Here is a 5380-nt window from a genome sequence, read left to right on the forward strand (position 1 = left end):
TGTTGTAAAAGTCAACTAAAATGCCGGGAACAATGGGCTAGTAACCCCTTTTCCTGTAAAGATTACTAAAAAGAATAAGAAGAAGAAAACTGTCAAAGTGGGAAGTTTGAATATGCGTGGATGTTGTGCAAATGATAAGAAAGAGACGATTGTGGATGTTATGAATGAGAAGAAACTGGATGTCCTGGCTTTAAGTGAAACAAAGATGAAGGGGGTGGGAGAGTTTCAATGGAGAGGAATAAATGGGATTAGGTCAGGGGTTTCAAATAGAGTTAGAGCTAAAGAAGGAGTAGCAATAATGTTGAAGGATAAGCTATGGCAGGAAATGAGGGACTACAAATGTATAAATTCAAGGATTATGTAGAGTAAAATAAAGATTGGATGTGAAAAGTGGGTTATAATAAGCGTGTATGCACCTGGAGAAGAGAGAAGTGTAGAGGAGAGAGAGAGATTCTGGGAAATGTTGAGTGAATGCGTGGGGAGTTTTGAATCAAGTGTGAGAGTAATGGTGGTTGGGGATTTCAATGCTAAAGTGGGTAAAAATGTTATGGAGGGAGTAGTAGGTAAATTTGGGGTGCCAGGGGTAAATGTAAATGGGAAGCCTTTAATTGAGCTATGTGTAGAAAGAAATTTGGTAATAAGTAATACATATTTCATGAAAAAGAGGATAAATAAATATACAAGGTATGGTGTAGCACGTAATGAAAGTAGTTTGTTAGATTATGTATTGGTGGATAAAAGGTTGATGGGTAGGCTCCAGGATGTACATGTTTATAGAGGGGCAACTGATATATCGGATCATTATTTAGTTGTAGCTACAGTTAGAGCAAGAGGTAGATGGGAAAAGAGGAAGGTGGCAACAACAAGTAAGAGGGAGGTGAAAGTGTATAAACTAAGGGAGGAGGAAGTTCGGGTGAGATATAAGCGACTATTGGCAGAAAGGTGGGCTAGTGCAAAGATGAGTAGTGGGGATGGGGTTGAAGAGGGTTGGAACAGTTTTAAAAATGCAGTATTAGAATGTGGGGCAGAAGTTTGTGGTTATAGGAGGGTGGGGGCAGGAGAAAAGAGGAGTGATTGGTGGAATGATGAAATAAAGGGTGTGATAAAAGAGAAAAAGGTAGCTTATGAGAGGTTTTTACAAAACAGAAGTGTTATAAGAAGAGCAGAGTATATGGAGAGTAAAAGAAAGGTGAAGAGAGTGGTGAAAGAGTGCAAAAGGAGAGCAGATGATAGAGTGGGAGAGGCACTGTCAAGAAATTTTAATGAAAACAAGAAAAAATTTTGGAGCGAGTTAAACAAGTTAAGAAAGCCTAGAGAACGAATGGATTTGTCAGTTAAAAACAGAGTAGGGGAGTTAGTAGATGGGGAGATGGAGGTATTAGGTAGACGGCGAGAATATTTTCAGGAACTTTTAAATGTTGAGGAAGAAAGGGAGGCTGTAATTTCATGCACTGGCCAGGGAGGTATACCATCTTTTAGGAGTGAAGAAGAGCAGAATGTAAGTGTGGTGGAGGTACGTGAGGCATTACGTAAAATGAAAGGGGGAAAAGCAGCTGGAACTGATGGGATCATGACAGAAATGTTAAAAGCAGGGGGGATATAGTGTTGGAGTGGTTGGTACTTTTGTTTAATAAATGTATGAAAGAGGGGAAGGTATCTAGGGATTGGCGGAGAGCATGTATAATCCCTTTATATAAAGGGAAAGGGGACAAAAGAGATTGTAAAAATTATAGAGGAATAAGTTTACCGAGTATACCAGGAAAAGTATACGGTAGGGTTATAATTGAAAGAATTAGAGGTAAGACAGAATGTAGGATTGCGGATGAGCAAGGAGGTTTCAGAGTGGGTAGGGGATGTGTAGATTTATATATATATAAATATATATATATATATATATATATATATATATATATATATATATATATATATATATATATATATATATATATATATATATATATATATATATATATATATATATATATCTTTCTTTCTTTCAACACACAGCCGTATCCCACCGAGGCGGGGTGGCCCAAAAGAAAAAACGAAAGTTTCTCCTTTTACATTTAGTAACACATATACAGGAGAAGGGGTTACTAGCCCCTTGCTTCCGGCATTTTAGTCGCCTCTCACGACACACTTGGCTTATGGAGGAAGAATTCTGTTCCACATCCCCATATATACGGTGTACGGTAGGGTTATAAGTGAAATAATTAGAGGTAAGACAGAATCTAAGATTGCGGATGAGCAAGGAGGTTTTAGAGTGGGTAGGGGATGTGTAGATCAAGTGTTTACATTGAAGCATATATGTGAACAGTATTTAGATAAAGGTAGGGAAGTTTTTATTGCATTTATGGATTTAGAAAAGGCATATGATAGAGTGGATAGGGGAGCAATGTGGCAGATGTTGCAAGTAAATGGAATAGGTGGTAAGTTACTAAATGCTGTAAAGAGTTTTTATGAGGATAGTGAGGCTCAGGTTAGGGTGTGTAGAAGAGAGGGAGACTACTTCCCGGTAAAAGTAGGTCTTAGACAGGGATGTGTAATGTCACCATGGTTGTTTAATATATTTATAGATGGGGTTGTAAAAGAAGTAAATGCTAGGATGTTCGGGAGAGGGGTGGGATTAAATTATGGGGAATCAAATACAAAATGGGAATTGACACAGTTGCTTTTTGCTGATGATACTGTGCTTATGGGAGATTCTAAAGAAAAATTGCGAAGGTTAGTGGATGAGTTTGGGAGTGTGTGTAAAGGTAGAAAATTGAAAGTGAACATAGAAAAGAGTAAGATGATGAGGGTATCAAATGATTTAGATAAAGAAAAATTGGATATCAAATTGGGGAGGAGGAGTATGGAAGAAGTGAATGTTTTCAGATACTTGGGAGTTGACGTGTCGGCGGATGGATTTATGAAGGATGAGGTTCATCATAGAATTGTTAAGGAGAAACGGCGAGTGGTGCATTGAGGCAAATGTGGAGACAAAAAACGTTATCTATGGAGGCAAAGAAGGGAATATATGAAAGTATAGTAGTACCAACACTCTTATATGGGTGTGAAGCTTGGGTTGTAAATGCAGCAGCGAGGAGGCGGTTGGAGGCAGTGGAGATGTTCTGTCTAAGGGCAATGTGTGGTGTAAATATTATGCAGAAAATTCGGAGTGTGGAAATTAGGAGAAGGTGTGGAGTTAATAAAAGTATAAGTCAGAGGGCTGAAGAGGGGTTGTTGAGGAGGTTTGGACATTTTTAGAGAATGGATCAAAGTAGAATGACACGGAGAGCGTATAAATCTGTAGGGGAAGGAAGGCAGGGTAGGGGTCGTCCTCGAAAAGGTTGGAAGGAAAGGGTAAGGGAGGTTTTGTGGGCAAGAGGCTTGGACTTCCAGCAGGCGTGCGTGAGCGTGTTCAATAGGAGTGAATGGAGACGAATGGTATTTGGGACCTGACGAGCTGTTGGAGTGTGAGCAGGGTAATATTTAGTGAAGGGATTCAGGGAAACCGGTTATTTTTATATAGCCGGACATGAGTCTTGGAAATGGGAAGTACAATGCCTGCACTCTAAAGGAGGGGTTTGGGATATTGGCAGTTTGGAGGGATATGTTGTGTATCTTTATACGTATATGCTTCTAAACTGTTGTATTCTGGGCACCTCTGCAAAAACAGTGATTATGTGTGAGTGAGGTGAAAGCGTTGAATGATGATGATGAAAGTATTTTCTTTTTGGGGATTTTCTTTCTTTTTGGGTCACCCTGCCTCGGTGGGAGACGGCCGACTTGTTAAATATATATATATATATATATATATATATATATATATATATATATATATATATATATATATATATATATATATATATATATATATATATATATATATATAGGGAAGTACCACCTCTATAGCTGGAATGGGGACCCTCATCCTCAGAGAAGACAATAAACGTACCGAATATGTAAAACTCTTCAATTAGAAAGAACTCATTTAAAATTAAGTCTTTCCTAAAATTTTCTCTTGTACGTTTAAAGATATATTTTTTTCATTAATGTTGATGGAAAAATTTTTAATTTTGCACCAAAAAGAACTTAGAAAACTTACCTAACCTTATTATAACAAGCGCAATTTATTTTAGCCTAACCCATCTAAATATATTTTAGATTTGTTTACAGTAATTTAATACTAAACAAACGCAGTGAAATATATTTTTTTCTTTAGGTTCAGAATGATTTTGGCGAAATTGTTGCATACACAAATTTTCACTTGTCCTATATGGCAAGATGAGCCTTACTATTTAAGCCAAGATCGCAAGTTCTGCCTATTCGGCACGATATATATATATATATATATATATATATATATATATATATATATATATATATATATATATATATATATATATATATATATATTAATTTTTTTCCATCACTTTCCATTAGTTATCACAAACACTGTTGCATGTTCGTCAAAGTTGACTTAATATTCAACAGAACTTTTCCATTAAGCACTCTCTGCATCGCTCCTGTTTTAGAAACACACTAATTGCCCAATTAAAATCTTGATGAACTGGCAGGCGTCCAATGAGGCGGTTTTATTATCGGGAATCAATATACGGGTGTATGGCCTCTTGTCTACGCGGGCATATGAACTCAAGTTTCCTTTGAGTCAATTATTTCGAGGTGATGTAGGGCCGGCCTCCAGCTCCGCTGCTGCCTGGTAGGAGGCAGTATACGCGAAGGAGACCAGGACTGTTTGTGTTGCGTCTCTCACCGCCCTCCAGCGCCCAGTTCGTTTCGGGAGACTCAGGGCCCCAAGAGTCGTAACTCTTACTGCTGCTTTACCCACTGACCTCCAACAACGCTCACCCACGACTGGCAAACCTCAGCTGCTAACCACGGAATAATGAAGGGACCGTTTTTCTCTTCTTTTTTATTTCCGAGCTTGAGTCCCAGCAGACACTGCTCAGGTTTCTCGCCGGAAATGTGGATCCTTCGCCGGCCTTCCTGTGAGGCTACTGGTGCCGGTTCATTAATCGTCGGGCTACAATGGCTGGTGCTCGAAAAGTTGATGTTTTAGTGGTCGATGTTTAATGTTTACTATATTGTAACCTTTTTTTTTTTTTTTTTGCGTTTGAGTATGGTGGTCAGTGTTTTAGTGTTTGAATATAGTGGTCAGTGTTTTAATGTTTGAGTATAGTGGTCAGTGTTTTAGTGTCTGAGTATAGTGGTCAGTGTTTTAGTGTTTGAGTATAGTGGTCAGTGTTTTAGTGTCTGAGTATAGTGGTCAGTGTTTTATTGTCTGAGTATAGTGGTCAGTGTTTTAGTGTCTGAGTATAGTGGTCAGTGTTTTATTGTCTGAGTATAGTGGTCAGTGTTTTAGTGTCTGAGTATA

General features: G+C 38.2%; 1 protein-coding gene across 5 annotated transcripts in view; it reads right to left on the bottom strand.

The window, feature by feature from the left end:
• Window positions 1-4878, bottom strand: part of LOC138852627 (angiopoietin-related protein 7-like) — a 31860-nt gene extending 26982 nt beyond the window's left edge. The window contains exon 1 of one of the 5 annotated variants that reach the window (XM_070084410.1): window positions 4839-4878. The gene's annotated coding sequence lies outside the window, so the exon portion shown is untranslated. Of the gene's footprint in view, window positions 1-4090; window positions 4258-4759 lie in introns of those variants that run through there. The other 4 variants (XM_070084411.1, XM_070084409.1, XM_070084412.1 and 1 more) reach the window with 4 other exon arrangements.
• Between the last annotated feature and the right edge of the window lie 502 nt (window positions 4879-5380).

The sequence above is a fragment of the Cherax quadricarinatus genome, chromosome 13, assembly GCF_038502225.1.
Source record: "Cherax quadricarinatus isolate ZL_2023a chromosome 13, ASM3850222v1, whole genome shotgun sequence".
NCBI lineage: Eukaryota > Metazoa > Arthropoda > Malacostraca > Decapoda > Parastacidae > Cherax > Cherax quadricarinatus.